This window comes from Myripristis murdjan, chromosome 14 (assembly GCF_902150065.1).
Source record: "Myripristis murdjan chromosome 14, fMyrMur1.1, whole genome shotgun sequence".
Lineage (NCBI taxonomy): Eukaryota > Metazoa > Chordata > Actinopteri > Holocentriformes > Holocentridae > Myripristis > Myripristis murdjan.
In genome coordinates, this window is record NC_043993.1 from 123,927 (window position 1) to 149,670 (window position 25,744).

At 44.0% G+C, this 25,744-nt stretch overlaps 2 long non-coding RNA genes and 1 pseudogene across 2 annotated transcripts; 2 read left to right on the top strand and 1 right to left on the bottom strand.

Moving 5' to 3' along the window:
* Window positions 1-25,744, top strand: part of LOC115371558 (microtubule-associated protein 11-like) — a 74,206-nt pseudogene that overhangs the window by 27,691 nt on the left and 20,771 nt on the right.
* LOC115372084 (uncharacterized) lies at window positions 14,254-16,012 on the top strand. Its single transcript, XR_003929414.1, has 4 exons — window positions 14,254-14,343; window positions 14,437-14,683; window positions 14,894-15,163; window positions 15,762-16,012. It is a non-coding gene; the product is annotated as an uncharacterized LOC115372084 (long non-coding RNA).
* LOC115372085 (uncharacterized) lies at window positions 16,203-18,368 on the bottom strand. The gene is made up of 3 exons (XR_003929415.1): window positions 18,231-18,368; window positions 17,967-18,068; window positions 16,203-16,351 (listed from the first exon to the last, which is right to left on the bottom strand). It is a non-coding gene; the product is annotated as an uncharacterized LOC115372085 (long non-coding RNA).

The window sequence follows — 25,744 nt, forward strand, 5'->3', positions numbered from 1 at the left end:
CACGCCACGAGACCTGTGCCAGCTGCACTCCTGAAGGACATCAACTGGTTCTCTGGCCCAGCGTTCCTTGGGCAGGTGGAAGAGGAGAAACCTTCTCAAGAAACAGTTTTTGAACTTGTTGAGCCAGATGTGGATGAGGAGGTTCGGCCTGAGGTTACAGTGTTCTCTACCAAGTCCACGAAAAGTCAGCTTGGCTCAAGCCGTTTTGAACGGTTTTCAACCTGGAGGTCAATAGTACGGGCCATGGCAAGACTCATTACCACAGCACGAGCCGCAAGCAAAACCCCACAAATGCACACCACTGACGCACTTTGGCAAGCAAAGGCAGTTGTCATCCGAAGTGCTCAGCAAGAAGCTTACATGGAAGAGATTAAATGCTTGGAGAGGGGTAGTCAGCTTCCAAAACAAAGTCCACTCAAGAAGCTAAATCCCATCATCGATGGCGAGGGGCTGCTCAGAATCGGAGGGCGCATCTCATCTGCTCTTCTCCATTACGACGAAAAGCACCCCCTAATTATTCCGAAGAACAGTCACATTGCAACTCTCTTGGTGAGTCATTACCACGAGGAGGTAGCTCACCAAGGCCGCCATTTCACGGAGGGAGCCATCCGGGCTGCAGGGCTGTGGATTGTGGGAGGCAAACATCTAGTTTCCAGTGTGATCCATAAATGTGTGACCTGCAAAAGACTGAGAGGAAGATTGATGGAGCAAAAAATGGCAGACCTTCCTGCTGACAGGCTCACCACAGAGCCTCCTTTTACGCACGTTGGCTTGGATGTCTTTGGACCGTGGGCGATCACCTCCCGTCGTACCAGGGGAGGCAGCGCTGAAAGCAAACGTTGGGCAGTGATGTTCACATGCATGAGCACCCGTGCTGTGCACATCGAAGTAATAGAATCCATGTCCACTTCGTCATTCATTAATGCCTTGCGAAGATTTTTTGCTGTCCGTGGGCCTGCCAAACAACTCCGCTCCGACCGCGGCACCAATTTTGTGGGAGCCTGCAAGGAGTTACAGTTAAACACAGAAGACTCTGAGCTCAAGAACTACCTTGCTCATCAAGGGTGCACCTGGATCTTTAACCCGCCTCATTCCTCCCACATGGGTGGCGCGTGGGAGAGGATGATAGGGGTGGCGCGCCGTATTCTGGATGCAATGCTACTTCGTGATGGTACAGCTCACCTTACTCATGAAATACTTGCCACCCTGATGGCAGAAGTCATGGCCATGATGAATGCCAGGCCTCTGGTGCCAGTATCAGTAGATCCAGAAATGCCTACTCTCTTGACGCCTGCTATGCTGCTGACGCAAAAGATCAGTCCTCTGCCAGCCCCTCATGGAGATTTCGATGAGAAGGATCTTCATAGAAACCAGTGGAGACAAGTGCAGTGTCTGGCAGACACATTCTGGAAGCGTTGGAGAACGGAGTACTTGGCGACACTCCAGAAACGCAGGAAATGGACGGAGGACAAGCCAAACCTCCAAGAAGGGGATGTCGTCCTTCTCAAAGACAATCAAGCCAAGCGCAATGAATGGCCTGTTGGAGTAGTTCAAAAGACCTTCCCCAGTGCTGATGGAAGAACACGCAAGGTCGAAGTAAGGATCTTCAGCCAAGGCGCACTCAAGGCCTTTCACAGGCCCATCTCAGAAGTCGTGCTCCTTGTGTCAAAGCACACTTAATATTAGTTTGTAGGGGTGCTCAAATTATTTTGTGTTTAATAGTGGTATAACGGTGTTATACCAGGCGGGGAGTGTCAAGCTCTTCAAGCTGTAACTGCTGAACAGCACCCCCTATTGGTTTCTCCTTTATATGTGCACCCAGCACAGTTTCCTGCCCTTTGCCACTTCCTGTTTGGAGCATGCTCCACTGCTGTGAGCAGCTCTTTCTTCTGGTGGGGAAATCTGGGCATATATATGTCTGTAAGTTGTCCTTTTATGTTTATTTCTTTGTTGATTAAACTTGTTAGACATTACCCTTGTCAGAGACCATCTGCAATGTCACTGGGGTGTTACTGTGGTGTTTGTTGCTAAGTACATGAATTGTTTGTTAGCATTAGGCCAGTCATCAGGCAACATGTTAGCACTTAAGCTAAGACTAAAGTCACTAGGGATCAATGCTGTGTCTTTGTTTTCACCCCAGCCTTAGTTTGGTTCAATTAATTTCCTGTGCATCTTATTTCATGTTGAGTTGTATTTATAAAACTAAGTTGTTGATTCATTTGTGGCTATATATGTTCACACGACTGCTTAATTTATAACTTCTACGTCGATGATGGCCTCACATCAGTCGCCACAGAAGCAGAAGCTATCGACCTGCTGACAAGAACAAGGGAGATGCTAGCAGCCTCCAATCTGCGCCTCTACAAGATCACCTCCAACAGCAGCGTGGTCATGGCATCCTTTCCAACAGTTGATCTCGCCAACGATCTAAAGGATCTTGACCTGGGAACTGACACTTTACCTCTTCAGCGAAGTCTTGGACTGGTCTGGAATCTCCAGACAGACTGCTTCACCTTTCAAGTGTCCAGCGAACAGAAACCGTTCACCCGCAGAGGTATCCTGTCAACGGTCAACAGCCTGTTTGATCCCCTTGGGCTGGTTGCTCCCATCACCATGCAAGGGAAAGCCCTGGTCAGAGAGATCTCGACAGGAGAATTTGACTGGGATACTCCACTCCCACCTGAAAAGGAAATGCCCTGGGCAGCATGGAAAGAATCTCTCTCAGACCTTGAAGGGCTGAGCATCCCAAGAGCCTACATATCTGCATCCCTTACCTCTGCTCGTCACAGGCAGCTGTGTGTCTTCTCTGACGCCTCCGCTATGGCCATTGCAGCAGTCTCCTACCTTCGGGTCATCGATGATGAAGGTCAATGTCATGTGGGATTCATAATGGGGAAGGCCAAGTTGGCACCTCGCCCAGCCCACACAGTCCCACGCCTGGAGCTATGCGCTGCCGTTTTAGCAGTTGAAATGGCGGAGCTGATTCTCAACGAACTGGATGTGAATGTACATGCTGTTGACTTCTACACAGACAGCAGAATTGTCCTTGGATACGTTCATAACACCTCTAGGAGGTTCTACATGTATGTTTCCAATCGAGTCAACCGCATACTCAAGTCCAGCCGCCCAGAACAGTGGCACCACATATCAACTGAAAGTAATCCAGCTGACCACGCCACGAGACCTGTGCCAGCTGCACTCCTGAAGGACATCAACTGGTTCTCTGGCCCAGCGTTCCTTGGGCAGGTGGAAGAGGAGAAACCTTCTCAAGAAACAGTTTTTGAACTTGTTGAGCCAGATGTGGATGAGGAGGTTCGGCCTGAGGTTACAGTGTTCTCTACCAAGTCCACGAAAAGTCAGCTTGGCTCAAGCCGTTTTGAACGGTTTTCAACCTGGAGGTCAATAGTACGGGCCATGGCAAGACTCATTACCACAGCACGAGCCGCAAGCAAAACCCCACAAATGCACACCACTGACGCACTTTGGCAAGCAAAGGCAGTTGTCATCCGAAGTGCTCAGCAAGAAGCTTACATGGAAGAGATTAAATGCTTGGAGAGGGGTAGTCAGCTTCCAAAACAAAGTCCACTCAAGAAGCTAAATCCCATCATCGATGGCGAGGGGCTGCTCAGAATCGGAGGGCGCATCTCATCTGCTCTTCTCCATTACGACGAAAAGCACCCCCTAATTATTCCGAAGAACAGTCACATTGCAACTCTCTTGGTGAGTCATTACCACGAGGAGGTAGCTCACCAAGGCCGCCATTTCACGGAGGGAGCCATCCGGGCTGCAGGGCTGTGGATTGTGGGAGGCAAACATCTAGTTTCCAGTGTGATCCATAAATGTGTGACCTGCAAAAGACTGAGAGGAAGATTGATGGAGCAAAAAATGGCAGACCTTCCTGCTGACAGGCTCACCACAGAGCCTCCTTTTACGCACGTTGGCTTGGATGTCTTTGGACCGTGGGCGATCACCTCCCGTCGTACCAGGGGAGGCAGCGCTGAAAGCAAACGTTGGGCAGTGATGTTCACATGCATGAGCACCCGTGCTGTGCACATCGAAGTAATAGAATCCATGTCCACTTCGTCATTCATTAATGCCTTGCGAAGATTTTTTGCTGTCCGTGGGCCTGCCAAACAACTCCGCTCCGACCGCGGCACCAATTTTGTGGGAGCCTGCAAGGAGTTACAGTTAAACACAGAAGACTCTGAGCTCAAGAACTACCTTGCTCATCAAGGGTGCACCTGGATCTTTAACCCGCCTCATTCCTCCCACATGGGTGGCGCGTGGGAGAGGATGATAGGGGTGGCGCGCCGTATTCTGGATGCAATGCTACTTCGTGATGGTACAGCTCACCTTACTCATGAAATACTTGCCACCCTGATGGCAGAAGTCATGGCCATGATGAATGCCAGGCCTCTGGTGCCAGTATCAGTAGATCCAGAAATGCCTACTCTCTTGACGCCTGCTATGCTGCTGACGCAAAAGATCAGTCCTCTGCCAGCCCCTCATGGAGATTTCGATGAGAAGGATCTTCATAGAAACCAGTGGAGACAAGTGCAGTGTCTGGCAGACACATTCTGGAAGCGTTGGAGAACGGAGTACTTGGCGACACTCCAGAAACGCAGGAAATGGACGGAGGACAAGCCAAACCTCCAAGAAGGGGATGTCGTCCTTCTCAAAGACAATCAAGCCAAGCGCAATGAATGGCCTGTTGGAGTAGTTCAAAAGACCTTCCCCAGTGCTGATGGAAGAACACGCAAGGTCGAAGTAAGGATCTTCAGCCAAGGCGCACTCAAGGCCTTTCACAGGCCCATCTCAGAAGTCGTGCTCCTTGTGTCAAAGCACACTTAATATTAGTTTGTAGGGGTGCTCAAATTATTTTGTGTTTAATAGTGGTATAACGGTGTTATACCAGGCGGGGAGTGTCAAGCTCTTCAAGCTGTAACTGCTGAACAGCACCCCCTATTGGTTTCTCCTTTATATGTGCACCCAGCACAGTTTCCTGCCCTTTGCCACTTCCTGTTTGGAGCATGCTCCACTGCTGTGAGCAGCTCTTTCTTCTGGTGGGGAAATCTGGGCATATATATGTCTGTAAGTTGTCCTTTTATGTTTATTTCTTTGTTGATTAAACTTGTTAGACATTACCCTTGTCAGAGACCATCTGCAATGTCACTGGGGTGTTACTGTGGTGTTTGTTGCTAAGTACATGAATTGTTTGTTAGCATTAGGCCAGTCATCAGGCAACATGTTAGCACTTAAGCTAAGACTAAAGTCACTAGGGATCAATGCTGTGTCTTTGTTTTCACCCCAGCCTTAGTTTGGTTCAATTAATTTCCTGTGCATCTTATTTCATGTTGAGTTGTATTTATAAAACTAAGTTGTTGATTCATTTGTGGCTATATATGTTCACACGACTGCTTAATTTATTGCATTGTCAATTCAGTTCATTTATTATTTCATAGATAAAAGATTTAAAATATTTACTGTTAAAAACACATTGTTATCAACAATTCATTCTTTGTACCTGTCTTTTCTTTGCAGTTCTACAATATTAAAAGAAGGAAAGTGAAAACAATTAAGACCAAAAACAGACTTTACCTTCAAATTGAAATCACGTCTCCAACTGGTCTTATTTAAAACCACACCTTCTGATGTTATCTGTCTGCCTAGTTGTGCAAAGGTGGTTCACGCACTGTGAGGGCAGAACATATAGACCTTTGAATGTGACTTCAGTTTTGATGTGTATTTACCGTATTGACCCGAATAAAAGACGACCCTGATTTTAAGATGGCCCCTCTTTTTCAAGACCCTTTTTTGGAAAAATACTTTTTATATGGACATTCTGCCAGGAGTGGACTTACCATTAGGCAAAACTAGGCGGTTGCCTAGGGCCCCAAGTTCCTGAGGGCCCCATAAAACTCCTCATACACTTATGGTTAATACAGTTATTACTTATTTGCGCACCTTAATTATGTTTTTGATTAAAATACTTTTGCTAAAATGCCAGCAGAATGCTTATCGTATTATGTGTGTCTCGGGGCCCCTGTTTTGTGTGTTGTCCTCTCATCTCAGAGGGCCCCATGCCTGCCTTTGCCTTGGGCCCCAAATTTCTTAAATCCGCCACTGCATTCTGCAACACCAGCCCATGCTAGCTTTGAACTCAGTGCGGGGTATGTTGAACTCTGTGGCAGCTTCAAGTGCTTTTTGCTGCATCACAGCCCTCGTAACGGGCAGTCCTTCACTACGTTTCTCATTCACAAAATCGCACACCCTCCTGTCAGTCACGTTGAATCGACCAGTTTGTGGACCACGAAAAGCCCTTCTCTGGCTGTGGGCATTTTTTTTAGCTCTTCTTTCTGAGACCGCCACCGTCTCACATTGCACTCATGGCCAGGGTTAAGGAGTTAAGGGATGTTTATTTACCTCGACAGTTTCGGAGGTAACTTCAGAAAGCGTCCAACTGACAGCCGGAGCGGCATGTCAGCTGGCTGCTACATTCAACTGGGTGGCGGTGCACACCGGCTGGCCCACCTGATACCGGCCGGTGCCTCGGTCGGCACCGTGCCCACCCGGTCAGGTCTGCCGGATCTGACAGGTGCGCGGTGCACAGAGACTGCCATATATACCTTTCATCATAAATCAACTTTTGTTTATACGCGGTTGCAGCAGCACCACGGACAGCGACACAGACACCATGGTTGATTATTGATTGCGCGATGCAGCCATTCGCCGGTAATCGCGCTGCGCATTAATCGATTTTGCGGAGGCAGGAGGAAAGTTGCATGATTTACGTTGTATCCACGTTCGCCCGCTGCGTGCGTGACCGTGCATGTGCTCGTGCATGAACGCCCGTACCGTGCTGGAGCACACCCCTTCCAACCATGCCAGAGCGGGGGAAGTGTACTGTATTCAAGCACGGAACATATGCAAGTACAATACATGTGTATTTGCTTAGACCCCCAATATAAGACGAGGGCGTTTTTTCAGGGCAATTTCAATGGAAAAAATATCATCTTATATTCAGATCAATACGGTATATTTATATGGGATGTGTATTTTAGAGTGTATGGGAAACTGTAAATTATCTAATGATTGCAACATCATCTAAAATCATCATTTATCTACAATGATTGAAATTAATGTCCACAAATGTTTAAGTAGCTAATGACAGTGGGTCTAGTTTCGACACCTGCCTAAAATAATCGCCTAAGTCCTGTTTTGTCAAAAATGAGTTTTTTGTCTAAATCATCTCCTCTTGATGCTGGCCACCTCTGGAAGTATAACTCCCTAAATCAAGAGTGTGTAAAAACTGTGACTTAGGTAGTTTTATTTTGCCTAAGTCAAAAGAAAATGTGACTTAGGCAATTTTATGTTATTTAGGCTATTTTAGGCTATTTTAAGCATTTCCAGATGGCAGCGGTATCAAGAAGAAAGAAAATTTTCTCTGCCAATGAAGTTGTTTCAATGATCCAGGGCCCATCCCCAATTGGTAAGTGATGAGGTTTAGTATAACATTGGCATGTAACATATTACAATTGCCTAGGTCAACAAAGGCATGTTCAGAAATTTGCCTAAGTCATTTATTTCTGTTATGTTACATAATTGCCTGACATTGTTTTTAGTATGTCAGTGATCATCTTTTTTATAACCTTTTTGACTGAAATTATCAATAAATATCATACAGTTAATTTTTGGTGATTTTTTTGGGGGTGGGGGGTGGGGGTGGGGTCTCTCCCGAAAAACGTGAAAAAAATGACTTAGGCGATTATTTTAGGAAGGTGTTGATGTGATAATGTGTAGTGGGCAGTGGAATAACTTTTAGTTTCCGTTTGTGGTGACTGTTGACTGAGATAAGGGATGAGCTTAAATAGATCCTGGAACTTAGCCTGGTCTGGAGCAGGCTAGCTCCACAGAATAAATCTGCATGGTAATTGGCGCCACGCGAGGTGGCAGCCTGTTGCAGCAGCTCCCGTGTGTGTCTAAGTTTTTGTATTTTTTCTTTTGCAATTTCTCTACTGCCACCTGTATTTTTCTACCAATCATTGTCTAATCACTAGAGACAATGACTTTATCTCTCTTTTTAAACTTTCTGGCCGTTTTTTTGGACACTTTTGCACTTAAGGCAGCGGAAGGTCACAGACGCGACAGTGAGTGCATTGTTTACACTCGTGACCAGCTGATAGCGCCGCGTAAACCTGTGCTACTGCCCGGAGCGAGGCCTGACATCCCGGAGGAGCTGCTGAGGAGGCACCGGGGGTGCAGAGCTGGTGCCAAACTGAAGGCGAAATACAGGAGATTTTGCCCAGCGGTACCAGTGATTATCATGGGGAACGTGAGGTCTCTGGGGAATAAGACGGATGAGCTCGCCGCGCTGATTAAGACTCAGAGGGAATATCATGAGTGTAGTGTGTTTTGTTTCACTGAGACATGGCTGCACTCGCACATCCCGGACCACAGCGTGGCGGCACCTGGCTTCAGCGTTGTTCGTGTGGACAGAGATGTAATTAGCAGCGGTAAGAGGAAGGGAGGAGGGATTGCACTGTATGTGAGTGAGAGGTGGTGTAATCCCGGACATATGCATGTGAAGGTACGTCTCTGTAACCCGGACATTGAACTGGTTGCTGTGGGAATGCGTCCGTATTACCAGCCTCGGGAATTCACGTCCGCCATTGTGATCGCTGTTTACATCCCCCCCATCAGCTAATGCGCTGACGGCCTGTGACGTCATCACCTCCACCGTTGCCAGTGTACAGACTCAACACCCCAATGCCTTTACTGTGATTACTGGAGACTCACTGGACAAACTACTGCCAACTTTCCACCAGTATGTTGACTGCCCCACCAGAGAAAATAAAACCCTGGATCTGCTGTATGCAAACACCAGTGATGCATACAACACCACAGCCCTTCCTCCCCTTGGCAGTTCGGATCACAACCTGGTCCTGTTAACCCCCAAGTATGTCCCCCTTGTTAAGAGGCAGCCTGTTAACATGGTGAGGAAGGAGGATGGTGAGGATGTGCACTCAGGAGGCTGCTGAGGCACTGCGGGACTGCTTTGAGACAACGGACTGGGATGTACTCTGTGAGCCACACGGGGAGGACATCAACAACATGACGGACTGCATCACAGAATACATCAGGTTCTGTGAAAACACCACCATGCCAACCCGGACTGTACGCTGCTTCCCCAACAACAAGCCATGGATCACCAGCGACCTGAAAGCACTCCTTAACAAGAAGAAGAGGGCTTTCAGGTCTGGAGACAGAGAGGAACTGAGGAGAGTGCAGCACGAACTCAGGGAGAAATTGAGGGGTTGCAAAGACAGCTACAGGAGGAAGCTGGAGGTCAAACTCCAGCAGAACAACGTTAGGGATGTGTGGACTGGGATGAAGCAGATCACAGGATGTAAAGGGAGACAAAGGCAACCATCAGGCAGCCTGGAGAGAGCCAACAAGCTGAGCGTTTTCTTCAACAGGTTCAGCTCACAGCCGTCTGTCTCCCTCAGGGCCCACTCACATTGGCAAGTTTGAGCCCGTATCGTGCTAAACCCAAAACCCCCCCTCCCCAGTCCCCGGCTGGCCTGCACTTACATTACCTAAAGCCCAAACACGCCCAAGCACGATTGCCCCCGGTGTGCACGTCATCACGTTGAAATACGACAACAGGCATGGCCCGACGTCATTATAAATCAATGTAGTTCAAATACATTCATCATGTCTTCCTTTTAACTAAAAAACGTTTTTGGTCCTTTTAATCAGACATGGGATGTTTATTTACCTTGACAGTTTCGGAGGTAACTTCCTCCTTCTTCAGAAAGGTCCAACTGACAGCCGGAGCGGCACCTGTTAGATCGTACAGTGCCAGTGCCGGCCGGTGCCGACGCGGTGCCGGCCAGCACCAGATCTGCCGGATCTCCGCACACAGACTGCTGTACTTTCATTATAAACCGACTTTTGTTTATACGTGGTTGCAGCAGCACAACGGACAATGACACAGACAACATGGTTGATTATTGATTGCGCAACGCGGGCCATTCGCCGGTAATCAAGCTGCGCACATTAAACAATTTTGCAGAGGCAGGAGGAAAGTTGCATGATTTATGTCCGTGCACTGAGTGCGTGACCGTGCATGTGCTCGTGTATGCGCCCGTACCGCGCTGAAGCACACCCCCTCCAACCGTGCCAGAGCGGGGGGAAGTGTGCTGTATTCAAGCACGATACGGAGCGATCACACAGGTCAAAGAATCTGGATTTTAGGGGCAGTCGTGCTTGGGCGCAGATCAAACTTGCCAGTGTGAGTGGCCTCTCACATCCAGACCCCCCACCCCTGTGGTGAGCACTCCTGTGCAGCACCTCTCCTCCCCCTCCCCCTCTACCTCCTCCTCCACTGAAGACACCAGCACCCTCCCCCGCATGACTGTTACTGAAGGCCAGGTTAAGAGACAGCTGGAGAGACTCCACCAGAGGAAGGCCACAGGACCTGATGGTATCAGCCCAAGGATCCTGAGGACCTGTCCCAGCCAGCTGTCTTCAGTCATCCAACACCTCTACAACTTGGGCCTGAGTCAGGAGAGAGTCCCGGTGCTGTGGAAGACATCCTGCCTGGTTCCTGTCCCAAGAAGTCGACTCCATTGGACCTCAATGACTACCGACCAGTTGCCCTCACATCTCATCTGATGAAGGTGCTGGAGAGGCTGGTCTTGGCCCACCTGAGGCCGCAGGTGAAGGAGCTGTTAGACCCTCTACAGTTTACTTACCTATTTGGGAGTTGACGACGCCGTCATCTACCTGCTGCAACAAGCTCATATGCATCTGGATGGTGGTGGCAGCACGGTGAGAATCACATTCTTTGATTTCTCCAGTGCTTTTAACACCATCCAGCCACTGCTGCTGAGTGAGAAGCTGCGGGTGAGGGGTGTCGACACCTCCATTGTCTCCTGGATTACTGACTACCTGACAGGCAGGCCACAGTTTGTCTGTCTGGGCAGTGTTCTGTCAGACACGGTGGTCAGCGATACAGGAGCTCCACAGGGGACTGTGCTGTCCCCTTTCCTTTTCACCTTATACACCACAGACTTTCAGTACAACTCCGAGTCATGCCACCTGCAGAAATTTTCTGATGACTCGGTTGTTGTTGGGTGTATAAGTGAGGGAAGGGAAGGGGAGTACGGAGCAGTGGGAGATAACTTTGTGGAGTGGGCTGGACGCAATCACCTGAGGCTGAATGTCAACAACACCAGAGAGATGGTGATCGACTTCAGGAAGAAGAGGACGGCTTCACAGCCACTGTGCATTCTGGGAGAGGATGTGGAGGAGGTGGAGGACTACAAGTACCTGGGCGTCAAAATAAACAACAGACTGGACTGGAAATCCAACACCGACGCTGTCTACAAGAAGGGGATGAGCAGACTCTACTTCCTGAGGAAGCTTAGATCCTTCAATGTGTGCAGCAAGGTGTTGGAGATGTTCTACCAGTCTGTTGTGGCCAGTGTACTCTTCTTCGCCGTGGTGTGTTGGGGGAGCAGCATCGGAGCCAGCGACACCAACAGACTCAACAAACTGATCAGGAGGGCTGGCTTCGTGATCGGCTGCAAACTGGACACTGTGGAAGCTGTGGTGGAGAGGATGACACTGAACAAAGTGTTATCCATCATGGATGGATACCCTGATCACCCTCTCCACCACACACTGGACAGACAGCGGAGCTCCTTCTCCAACAGACTGTTACAGCTCCGCTGTCGAAGGGACAGATACAGGAAATCATTCCTTCCACACAAGCCATCACACTATACAACAAATCACATCTGTCAGACAGAGACTTGCAACTGTCTGCTGTATAGTTCTGTTTTTAACACTCCACTACTCAGCACCTTAACTATTTATTTATTATACATCACCCAGCACCTTAACTGTTTATTTATTATCCATTACCCAGCACCTTAACTGTTTATTTATTATTTATTATCTATATATTACATCCTAGGTTAATATGCATTCACACTGTTTTTCAGACTGGAGGGGAAGTGGTGATTCCTTAAGAGGTCAAATCAAGTCAGTTGGTTCCTGAATCCCAGTACCGGGCATCAGGTTCTGCCACTTGGTTCTTGGTTTTGGGGTATCATGCTAACTCTCCTTATCTATACAATCATGTATATACTTCAAATCCATCTGTATATTTCATATTCATTACCATCTGTATATTTCACATCTCATATCTCTTTTTCTTAGTTTAGCCCTTATTGTATATTTTTAGATTTTAGCCTTTATAGTCTTTATTGTATATATTTAGCTTTTATTCTATTTTATTTAACTTTATTATATGTTTCTACTGTTGCTGCTGGAACACCAGAATTTCCCTGGCTGGGATCAATAAAGTCTATCTATCTATCTATCTATCTATCTATCTATCTATCTATCTATCTATCTATCTAATGTCATAACATATCCCACTATCCACTATCCCACTTTTGTGCAACCGGATCAAGGATAAGTTAATCCAGGATGACCAAGATATCCCGGCTTAATCCCTTATCCTAGTTTTGTGCTACAGGCCCCTGGTTCCTATTTCCGACACATAAACAATGGATGAACACAAGCAAATAACAGGAGTCTACAGTAACATGAACCTGTATGATTACAGGAACAAACTTTTAAAAACTGATGTCTGGACAGGTGTGGCAACAGCTGTTTGTTTCCGAGGTAAGTTTTGAATTCAACTTAATTTATTTTTATTAATTGGAAATGATAAATAAACCTAGCAATGCAAAATGTGTTTTAACGTCAGCCAGCATTGTTGCAAAATTGGTCTGGCATATATTGTATGATAGTAATGTTATGTGCATAGGTATGGAGGACCAAAAGAGACAGAATGAAATATATAAATACATTTTTAAACTTTCTGGGGAGTTGGTTTTAGATATTTTAGACCTTGCAGAGTATGTGGAAGTGGGACCTGCTGACCCAGAGCATGCGGCATGTAAAGCAGAAGAATTTATTGAGGTTGTTGGAGTTATTTACGCACTTCACGACCAAGATATTGACCATAGAGTGATTGCCAATATAGAAGAAGTGCTCCACTGCTTCACTGATAACCATGGCTCAACAGACCAAGATATTGACCATAGAGTGATTGCCAATTTAGAAGAAGTGCTCCACTGCTTCGCTGGTACCAGGGTTCAACAGACACGAGGACCAGGGCGTTTGGCATTTGACATACCGACTGCAGTTCTGGAGCACCAGGTTCTTTCTGGTATACCAGCTTGTCAAATTGCAGCAATGTTCGGAGTGTCAACGAAGACTATCAGGAGGTGCATGCAACAAAGTGATCTAAGGTATTTATACTAAATGATTTGAATAGATTCAGTTCATGGGTTTTCAGTTTATGAATTGCTGGTATTGTCTGGATATTACGTGTAGTTTAGTATTACTTGTTACTGTTTGTTTTTTTTTTTTGTTTTTTTTTAAATTATTTTTGCAGAAAGAGAGACCTCTATTCAGCTGTGAATGATGAGGAGTTAGACCACATTATAACCGAACCCCACAGAAGACATCCAAACACCAGCTACAAGCTAATGCATGGTCATCTGAAAGCAAGAGGTGTGTGTGTTTCAGGGTAATAATATGGCCACAATGTATAATGTAGAATGACCTGGTCGTTATGGAGAAATAATCTCAAGTAGGATGAATGAAACCAAAGCGTAAAGGGTTTCTTTGAATCTCTTTGCTCCTTTGATAGGAGCGTCCATAGCAACAGTGTATTATACATAGCAACAGTGCAGCGATTGACTGATCATAATGCAGCATTTAACAGAACCGTGTAATAAATACATTTATTGATACTGTATTAGTTTAAGTAAATTATTGAGCTAATTTGAAGATAATATTTATGTAGCCTGTGTCCATTTGCAATATATCAGTCATTTATTTGCAGTTAATTAGAAGCCAATAGCCATGTATTAAAATATCCTATCTTGAACTTTGTAACAACTGCTTATTCTCTGTCAGAAAATGTAGTTAACTCAGGTTATTTTGAGGCTGTGGTGGTTCTGTACTGTAATAGTTTTACATACATCACTTGTCTTTTATTAGGACACCACTTCAAAATAAGTGACCTCACAAGTATCTTTGTTCCAGTACTAGTCAAGTAGATAGTAGAAGGTGAGTGTGTGGTTATTGTTTTCATTCTTCTCTCCTCAGTCTCAAGACTGCAAGAGTCTTTATGCAGAGTCGATGCAGAGGGAGTCTACATGAGACGTCTCAGGCTGTGTGTATTAAGGCGACGGCAGTATTCTGTTCCTGGCCCAAACTCTTTGTGGCATATAGATGGCAACCATAAGCCATCAGGTCAGTGACCCTAGAAGATAAACAATGCATCTTTCTATAGATGTCAGTAGATTTATTCTACAGTACATTTGTGTGTTCACAATTGCCTCACAGGTGGAGATTTCTTGTCCATGGTGGGGTGGATGGATTCAGTCATTTAGTGGTCTACCCTGACTGTGGCGGGCAATAACAGAGCTAGCACGGTCTTACAGAGGTTTAACACTGCTGAGCAGTATGGGCTGCCATCAAGGGTACGGTCTGATAAAGGGGGAGAGAATGCAGATGTTGCAGAATTCATGATCAGGAACAGAGGTGCCAACAGGAATTTGCACATCACAGGCAGAAGTGTCCACAATCAGTGGTAAATAAATGTTTGGCATCAGGGCTCATGCGACAATTATTACCAGTTGAATATGTCACACATAAATTAACACCAATTATCGATTGGTGTTAATTGTTTTGACTGTCGAACTTTATAGTTATATATATGTTATAATTGCACCTTAAGGTCCCTTTTCCCCACTGTGGGATAAATAAAAGTTTATCTTATCTTATTTTACCCTAAACACAGAATAGAGAGGATGTGGAGAGATGTTTATGAACATGCCCTGGACATCTTCTATCAGATCTTCACTTCACTGGAAGATCAGGGAACACTGAATCCAGACAATGAAGTTCATCTTACGCACTGCACCGGATCTTCCTTCCACTAATTCAGCAAAGCCTTGATTCTTTCAGAGATGCTTGGAACTTTCATGGTCTTAGAACTTAGAGAAATCAGTCACCACAGCAACTCTGGAGAAGATACAGAGAGCAAGGCCCAATGGAGGATCCTACTGAGGTTAAAGAAAGATCCATACTTTTTAAACTATCTCTTTCCCCAAGGGAATTATGGAAGAAATAATGTGCTAAATGTGCTACTTTAAATAAATCATAGGTTTAAGTATTTTTATAGTCTCCTGAGGTTTCAAAGAACAACCTCTGAGCTATAGTTTGTATGATCCATATTATTCATTGCTGTATATTTTACAAAACTAAATAGGCCACAAAAAACCCAACAGGGTCCAGATTGCTCAGGGAGTTTGTCATAATGTGGCGACAGTGCTCATTCAAGAGTGACATGAAATCACAAAGAAAAAATCCAAGGCACTCTTCACCCTGAAAAGGATGTTTGCTGCTAGACACGAGTTGCATCCCAGTCTCTAATTTAATTATGCACTGATCTGTTTAAACCATTTTGTCATGAAATAGCCATCCTGATAAAGGTTTTTCCTATTTTTATTGCTAGAGGAATGCCTTGGATTTTTCTTTATAAATCAATAGGACACATTTAATTTCTCACTGACTTGGTGACCAAAATAACAATCTTAAATACCTTGAGTAATAACATGTCAGACTAGTTTTAAGTACAAGATTGATCATGCTCTTCTTCTGTTCAGGTTTATGAAGACTATGGGATTGACTGGAACGGACCTCACAGTCTTCATGGAGGCACTGTGTCAGTACCCAAGATTCAGCTGGCCCGTGAGCGCTTGGATGAGGAGGTTGCCATTCTGCCAGCTCCAGGAGTTTCTGTAACTGATACACTTAGATCATATATAGAGACTGTGCAAGTTTTATCAAGAATCATAGCAGACTGATGTCCAACCTGTGCTTTTATTTGGCATCTTAAAACAAGCAGACATTTGTTGAGGCCTTTAGTTGAAGCCTTTTATTTTCAATTTAAACTACTGTCCAACTACTGTACAGTGTGTTCAATGTTTTCAAACTCAGACTCTGAACTTGTTAACTGACATAAATTGCTGAAAAGTGTATACAATGACATGTCTGGGAAAAAAAAAAAAAAAAAAAAAACTTAAACCAGTCCATGCTTTCATGTAGGTTTTGAAATGAGCTGGCAGCTTTAGTGTTTCAAAGCATTTGGCGGCCGTAGGAAGGGTTCCACCAGAAATCTCCACTTTCAGTACAGGGGGAAGCTTCTCCTAGCCAACCCAGAAAGTCAGCAGCTGAGCCAGTGTACCCGATGAAGCTAAAAGTAATAAGGGAATTCAAGACAACATTAAGATTAGGGCTGCACAATTAATCGAATTTTAATCGTGATCACGATTTTGGCTGCCACGATTAAATGAGCCTGATCGTCTGCGATATTTACATTTAAAATGCGGCTCTGCTGCCTATCTGATCAAGCACTTTCTCAGCCAGTAGTCAGCCAACCACCAGGGGGCGAACGCACGATTAAGGCTTCATTAAGCTGCCTAAATAACAAGCGAGCGCACCCTGCAGCGGCAGCCTCAAGTTACTCGGTGGACTGATGAGAACGAGTCATGTCGGGAGAAGAAGGTAGGCTACGGCAGTTCCTGCAACAAGTTCCCCGTCAGAAAGGCTCCTCAGGGCCATTTGCTGCGTATCATACTAAAGCAAAAATGCCCCCCTCCCCAGTCCCTGGCTGGCCTGCACTCATATTAGCTAAAGCCCAAACGTGCCCAAGCGCGATTTCCCCTGGTATACACATCATCACGTTCAAATACGACAACAGGCATGGTCTGACGTCATCATGAATCAATATAGTTCAAATACATTCACTATGTCTTCCTTTAATTTAAAGACGTTTTGTTTCTTTTAATCAGACATAGGTTAAAGGATGTTTATTTACCTTGACAGTTTCGGAGGTAACTTCCTCCTTCAGAAAGGTCCAACTGACAGCCGGAGCAGCATGTCAGCTGGCTGCTAAATTCAACCGGGTGGCGGCGCAGACAGTGCGGTGCTACGGCCGGTCAGGTCTGCCGGATCTGACAGGTGCGCGGCGCACACAGACTGCCATATATACCTTTCATCATCAATCAACTTTTGTTTATACGCGGTTGCAGCAGCACCATGGACAGCGATACAGACAACATGGTTGATTGCGCAATGCGGCCATTCGCCAGTAATCGCTGCGCGCATTAAACGATTTTTGCGGAGGCAGGAGGAAAGTTGCATGATTTCCGTTGTATCCACGTTCGCGCTGTGCGTGCGTGACCGTGCATGTGCTCGTGCATGAACGCCCGTATCGTGCTGGAGCACACCACACCCCCTCCAACCGTGCCAGAGTGGGGGAGGTGTACTGTATTCAAGCACGGAACGGAGCGATCACACTAGTCAAATAATTTAATTTTTTTATTATTAAGCATTTATTCTTATTAAAGTTTCATTTTGCACTGAAAACGGTTAATATATTGTTTGTTTAAAAGTAGTGCAATAAAAATACAGATGCTTTCCCTAACATGATGAATAATCGTGATGAATAATCGTGATTACAATATTGATCAAAATAATCACGATTATCATTTTGACCATAATCGTGCAGCCCTAATTAAGATTAACTTAAAGGCCATTTTCAGTCATAATCATGTTTGTCTCAGAAATCACGTCACCTATGATCAGTTCATCTCATACCATCCATACACCCAACTGCAAGAATTGATCATTTTGTCAATGTTAAAATATGGCACCGGATGGAATGAGATGAACTGATCATAGGTGATGTGATTTCTGAGACAAACATTGATATGACTGGAAATGGCCTTTAATTCATCATATCAATCCATGACACTTAGAAGCAATGGTAAAGAGAGCACTAAATTAGCCAAATAAGGTGTTTATACCTATTTCAATGAACATTCTTAGAAAGCCAGTGATGTGGCATGTGGACTCAATGTCAAAGTCTCATTGTCCTCAATTGGCCATGTGATTTTGTCCAGAAGCATCTTAAAGAAAAATTTATGTAATTATTTTAAAAGGGATAACTTATTTGTGAAATAATATGCAGATTACATTCTTGATAAAAGAAAAAAGAACCAGTTTAGTCATTGAAGATGTGTGTACATTCATCAAGTTAAGTCACAAATCTAACTAAATTACTGACTTACATGCGGTGTGAACTGCATTTCAGCCATTTTGGGGAGAAGAAGTGGAACGACATCTGGCCTAGATGTCAGCAGGGGCCATACCATCACATCTTTCAGTCCTTTTCCTCAATTGCTTAATTTGGCGCATGGTCCTCCCAATGACCTTAGAGGCACACCAAAAACTAAGCAAATAAGGCTACCGGCTTATTTTAAGTTATCACAGGTGATAACTTATTCACAACATAGACACATGGAAATAATTATGTCTATAAACATAAATACTGAGTACAACTGCATAATAGCCGGTACAATTTATTATGGTTTTGCTGAATTCTTGATACTCACCTACAAAGGTCACTTTTTGCTCTCCAAGTCTGGAAGAAAGTAGGTCTCCTTTAAGCTGTAGACTTGGGACTTTATCTGCTTTGTGATTAGCCAAACAACAGACCATGTGTGTGTAGCTTCTTCGACTGACTTGCATTTGTACATGTCGTCTTATATTCCTTCTGGCTCCACTGTACAGTGCAAAGAGTCTTGCAACCTTGGCTGAAGCACAGAAAAATGTCACAGCTCAATGGTCACCAGTCATATAAAACAGCTAGCCTCACCTTATCTTTGGTGGTTACTGGCTGCCAGCTAACACTATTTAGCCAATTAGCATTTAATGGCCATTGAACACACTTTCGGTCCATCTCCAAATTGTTCGCTAATTTAACCCACACGTGTTTCCTGAGTCACTGATCAATAGCACACCTGGCTAACATTAAATTATTTAGCTTACCTTGGACAGGTGTACGTATTGGAGTGGCATGTGTCTGGTGGGACTGAGCTGCCGGAGCCGGAGGAGTTTTACTGAGAGCCTCTTCAATTAAAGTTGCTGCTTCTCTGAGCAGTTCTGGGCAACTTTTCACCATTTTGTGGCTGCACCTATTTCGCACACATTGAACACCCGCAATAACATTTGCCCCTGCAAGTCCTCCACTTGCTTGAACCGAGTAAAGGTTGTGCCACCTAGTGTGTCTGAATATGTTTACTTGCTCTGCATCAATCGATTATCTGAAGTCGATCTGTCTTGATTTGATGTGCTGGGTAACCAATTAGGTGTTAGGATCCACCCACTGACTTTGATGCGTGAGTTTGACAGATAAAATAAATTCATGAAGCACTGCAACATCGGTCCATGAAATAATTAATTAATAGTGAAATAATTATATATATATGTTTTTACATTAAATGAGCTGGTATTTTAATGAATTAATGACACATTTAATGACGTATTATTTAATTCCCATTTTAATAAATTCATGACACATTTAAGTTAGGGCTGTCAAACGATTAAAAATTTTAATCTGAATTAATCACTAGCTGAGAATTAATCACGATTAGTCACGATTAATCAACATTCCTACATATGACCAAAAAATTCACTTTTCTCTGTATATTGTTGTTGGAATGGAAAGATAAATGACAGGGGGCACACACACACACACACACACACACATTGTTCATACAGTATGCCTGCAAGTCTGGTCCACACCTCTTCTCTTTCACTCTTGGGCAGGCTCTTCAAGTCTTTGAAACGTGGATCCAGTGCAGTTGCAAGCTTGAGCCATGCATTGTTGGTTTTTTCTTGGTGGCAGGCTCGGTCCTCCTGAATGTTGTCTTAAATTCATCACATATGCACGGTCCTCATCAGAGATTTCCATTACATGACGCAAGTGGCAGAGGGCAGGCAGTACTACTGAGCAGGAGACATGGACCTCTCCACCCAGAATCTCAGTGATATACCTGCAGTAGAACACACACACACACACACACACACACACACACACACACACACAGTCATTAGAACAAAAGTTGTTACATTTACAAATAAACATTTATTTTGAATTTAATCAGTTTAATTTAATTTTTAACTTGTAGTAGTGATAAATAATAATAATAATAATAATAATAATAATAATAATTATGATAATGTGGATTTCTTACCTGCAGGGCTCTAGAAGAGTACTCAGTCTCTGCAATTTGTCCCATTCTGGTGGTGTCAGCAAAACGAGTTTGTGTTTTTGTTGTTCCAGGGTTACTTTTATTGCTGCTTGATTACGGTTCAAACGCTTGACCATTCTAGTGTGGAATTCCAGCGTGTTGAGACGTCCTGGATTAGTGGCTCCTGCTGCAGTCCAAAGGCCGCTTGCTGTACTTGAGGCTCCATGGCATTTGCCGGGCTGTGTTTAAAGTGGCCGACATTTTTGAGACACTTGGCCAATACACTGACAATCCATTGTCAGAGAGGCTCACTGTGATACTCCTTGAAGAATGTGAGCTATACAGGGCATGTGCTCATAGGGCAGTCTTCTCGCTGCAGCTGTCATATTGCGAGCATTGTCCGCCTCAATAGTTGTGATTTATTCTTCAATTTCCCACTTGCGTGCTACTGTTAGAAACTGTTCTGCACATGCCTCTGCAAAGTGACGCTCTTCTGTTTTCATTACAGTTAGCGCAAATGATTTCAGTTCCCAGGTTTTAGTGATGTGATGCGCAGTTACACCCAGATAATTATTGTTACTCACTGAGGTCAGTGGTCTCCTGTCAGGGCAACATAATCTGCTGAAGCCAAATCCTCTTACTTTGTTTTCTTTTAGTTTCATAGAGTTCGTGGATTTAGTGTTTACCGTGCCTCTTGACGGTGGCTTGTAGAAGGCGTCGAGAGTTGCAACTTTCAAAACTTCTGTGAGGCCCTTGTCCTCGACAATAGTAATCGGTCTACAATCCCGGGCCATCCATTTTGCGATTGTGTCCGTCAACTTGTCAGAGGTAGACTTACTTAATGACCTGCGGTCGGTGAGGGTTGTCTGGCGTAAGCCAGGGTTGCACCGGAGGTTGAAGCCCCCACAAATGTATGATTGGTGTTGAGATGGTACTTTAAGCTTGAGGTGCTTTGGTGAAAGGAAACCTTCCTGCAGTGTGTGCAAATCACAATGTGTTTATTTATTTTTCCATCTTTGTCTTTTTTATATTTGAACTTTCCATCCAGTGGGCCAACAGTTTCTTCCTCCATCCACAGATGAGACGAGTAGGCGGGTTGGAGTTGAATTGTGGGATATACGAGGCTGGTCGCTCTGCGCATGCATTAATTGCGTTAAAAAAAATTGTCGCATTATATCCAGAAATTAATCATCCCGGGTTAATGCATTAATTTTGACAGCCCTAATTTAATATTTATATATTTCATTCTGTCTCTTTTAGTCCTCCATACATAGGATGTCTAGAAATAATAAAAAAGTGTTGGAGCATGTATGCAAATACGCTCCTGATCAAATTTTAAGACCAGTTGAAAAATTGCAAGAATTTACATTTGCACTGTTGGATCTTAATAAGGTTCTAGGTAGGGCTTCAAAATGCAAAAAGAAGAAATGGGAGTGAGACACAAAAAAAAAAAAAAAAATTGAGTAAGCAATTTATTGCAACAACCATGAACTGAAATAGGCTGTTTATCAGCTGATCAAAGTTTAAGACCACAACCTTTAAAAGCCCAAATCTTCGCAAAAATGTGGATTCAGTTGTCATTTTCTGTCAGGTATCCACACTGTCATGACCTCCTGATGGCAAAGGCAAAGGCAAAAAATAAATAAATAAATAAATAAATAAAGATCCAACAGTGCAAAATGTAATTTCTTGCAATTTTTCAACTGGTCTTAAAATTTTGATCAGGAATGTATGTCCTCATATGCTGATCTGTTAAAAAATATTTTCATGGGATCAGTGGGATACATAAAAAAATGATAAAGGACACATAACAACTACAGTGCATTCAGAAAGTATTCAGACCCCCTTTTGTTATGTTGCAGTCTGATGCTACAGTCCGTTAAATATTTTTTATTTCATTATCTACACTAAGTACCCTATAATGACAAAGTGAAAACAGAATTTTAGAAATTTTTGCAAATTTCTTAAAAAGGAAGTATAATTTAATATGAAAAATGAGCCTGCTAGATCATCTGAAAGGCCGAGTGTAAGCTGAGGCTGCCCATGGCCAAATTGAGCATGAGGGTTATTCTCGGAGTGGCAGTCTCAGGATTGTATGAGAACTACTGCCCCTAGTTTCATGTAAATTGAACTGAAAATTCCCGAAATATAAGTAATGAAGCATAACAGCGCCCTCTAGCAGCCGAGTTGCAAACCAAATTTTGCATAGACCCCTGAGGTTCTTATACATCACTTAGCTGCCTAATTTGGTGTTGATTGGGCATAGTATTAGAAAGATACAAAACACTTCCTGTGTTGTACATCTTGGAGAGGAAGTTAAAAATTTGTAACTTTGGCATTTTAATCAAATCAGGAATTCTTTTGATAAGTTTTGGTTTGAGGATCATAGATTCCATATGCCAGTTTAGTGAGAATCGGACTTATGGCCTAGGAGAAGTTTGAAAAGTTGGGTTGTGCAATTTCATTATTTGCGGAAAAAAATGATGGGCAGACATGGACATAGGCCTATATCATGACATTTGTCTCGACCCACAGAACATGTACATATTAAGCACTTGAATATGTGACGTACAGTTTGGGAGTTACAGGTCAAAAACGCGTTGAACTTGACATGTTGGGTGGACTGTTGTAAATGTTGTTGAGTGAGATTCCTGCACCAGTCTGAACCTCTGTGTAAAATTTCTTCTGATTAAGTCTTACAGGTTGGGCTGCGCGGGTTAAAAAAATCAATTCGGCTGGGGTTGCCGGTGGCCCACAGGGCTTCAAAATGCATAAAAAAAGAAAAAAGCACCACCAAGTGTTTGATTTGTGTCAAAGCTGGTGAGCAGACTCAGCATCGGCAATGGCATTGGAAACAGCATTGGAAACAGAAAGTTTCATGTTAGTCGGGCATATTGTTTCCGAGAAAAATGCAAATTTTAGTTTTTGGCGCCCCTCGTCGCCAACTGGCTCCAAATTTAATCGGACTTATGCTTCCTGTTTAGTGTTGTTCAGGGAGGAAGTTAAAAATTTGTAACTTTTTGGTCATATCAATATTCTTTTCTTGAAGATGGGACTTATGGCCCAGGATGAGTTTGAAAATGTGGGTAACGGCGAATTTTGCAATCTTGCGATTTTTCGAAGATAAATACAGGCAGAATTGGTGTGGCCTATATCATGAGATTCGTCTCAACCCACAGAATGCGTGGATGTAAGGCATTAATTAAAGGTGGAAATGGGAATGGCCTATATCACATGATTCGTCTTGGGCCAACGAACACGTGGATATAAGGCATTTGAATGTGCGACTTACGGTTTGGGAGTTATTGGCCAAAACGCGTTAGGGTTAGGGTTAGAGCCACACGGTGGTGGAAATGTGGAAATTTTGGTGTGTGAGATTGCTGCACTAGTCTAACCTCTGTAAAATTTCTTCTGAATAAGTCTTACGGTTTTAGGCTACACTGAAAAATCATTTTGGGGAGGGTCGCCGGTGAAACCACAGGCTTCAAAGACGCTAAAATCGGCGGCAAAAAAGTTCTCCTCGCATAAAAGCACCATCTAGTGGTCAATTTACGTCAGATTTGGCGAGCTGATTCTGAAGTGGATAGAAAACATCTCCTCCAACTTTCGTGTTAATCGGACATATTGTTCTGGAGAAAAATGCAAATTTTTGTTTTGTCTGTCTGAACAGTATTGTTATGTCTGTTTTAAAGGCCCCGTGGCATGAAAAATGCAATTTTTTGTTGTTTTTTTATGATAGGGAAGGTCTCGGGCCACATAAATACTGTCCCATGCTTTAAACCTGTGATAAATGGAGAAATGCACACAGCCAGTTTTTTGAAACTCTCCCTTTAAGACGCGGACAGCACTGCCTCCTTTTGTGATGTCACATGTAATGCTACTCCGCCCCACTTAAACTAGCCAGCCTGCCTCCGCTCCCCAGGTAACAAGGTAACAAGTTAGCGACATGTCGAAGAAACGTTGTTGCGCCATAGACCGATGCAAGGATACTAATGTTTCATTGCACAGTCTTCCAAATGAAACACACGTTAAGTGGCTGATGTAAATTTTTCCCCGGGTCCCACAGGATTTTAGTCCAAATTGCTTGTCTGTTCGGCTCATTTCAGCACCGACTGTTTTATAAACCTGACCACAATACAATGCCGGTTTTGCAAAGAAACTGTTGGTAAAGGATACTGCTGTCCCCACAACTGTCTGGATCAACGTCAACTCTGCGACCAGTAAGTGATTTTTTTTTCTCTGTCTCATCAAAACAGTAACATTTTTGGAAGTTTGAAAGTTTTTTCATTAGTACCGTTGATAATGTTATAGCTGTTAACCCTATAAAGCCCTGAACTATGAAAGAATTGGCAGAAAATTCATTTTTGTGAAATGACCCCTTTATTTAGTTATATAATATTATATATTATAATATATATATATATATATAATATAAAATAAAAAAATATGTTATTACACGACCTTTCTGGTGTATGATATATGATATGTACTTGAAGTGCCAATGGTATGGTCCAGGGTGAACAGGGGAAGTGTTCAAAGGTATACAACAGTATTTTGGTCAAGTATTGATTAAACTGAAAACGAAAACAGAATTGAAATGTGTATCATATGTGATACGAATGGCTTTATAGGGTTAAGTTGCCTATGATTGGCCCGACCATATGTCACTCAGAAAAAAGTCAGCCCAATCAGTGGAGAGGTGCTGATTCTCTCTTCTGATTGGCTAAACAAACCATGCTGCCAGAGTTCTGAGAGAAAGGTGAGAGAGGAGCTGTGAAACTATATTTAGCAGACCACAGGTACTCAAAACCACAAATACGTCTTGCTAGGGATGTCAACAGTTAAAATAGAACCCTGGAAAAGTGTTACAGCATGGGGCCTTTTAAAATCACGAGTGTAAGAGAGAACAGCAGATCCTCCATTACCCTTTTCCATCAAACCGCTCCAGGGCTGGTTTGGAGCCCGTGCCTGACTTAGCACCAGTTTTTTGGTTTTCCTACCGCCCAAACCACCGGCCAAACTGGTTCCAAATCAGTTTCCAAGCAAGCACCAATGGTGAGCAGGGCTAAAACAGGAGCCAGAGAAGAACTGATGACGCGGCCCACTGCGTCATTGGTGGGCGGGCTTACAGACTCAATCGAGAGCAGCGAACCGCTATAAACGTAAAGCTAAAGCATACTCACCATTCATTCCAACCACGAATATGACGGGTAGCCGGCAATAATTGCGTTTTTCTCCTCTGGACCGCAATGTAGGCTTGTAAACACACGAGCAGTATTTGCATCGCTACGGTGGGTCATCCATGTTTGTTATTGTGATTCTGAGCAAGCGTCTCGCACACCCACGTGATCACGTTTTACGATGACGTCATGACATGGCTCTGACTTGGCTCTGACTTGGCTCTTCTTGGCTCTTGGCCTGTGGAAAAGCAAACCGGTTCTTTGTTGGCACCAGTTAAGCACTGGCTCTAGTACCAGCTCCGAACTAGCACCAGGTGTTTTTGGTGGAAAAGGGGCACATGTGGCTAAAATGCAGCTTCTTCTGCTCAT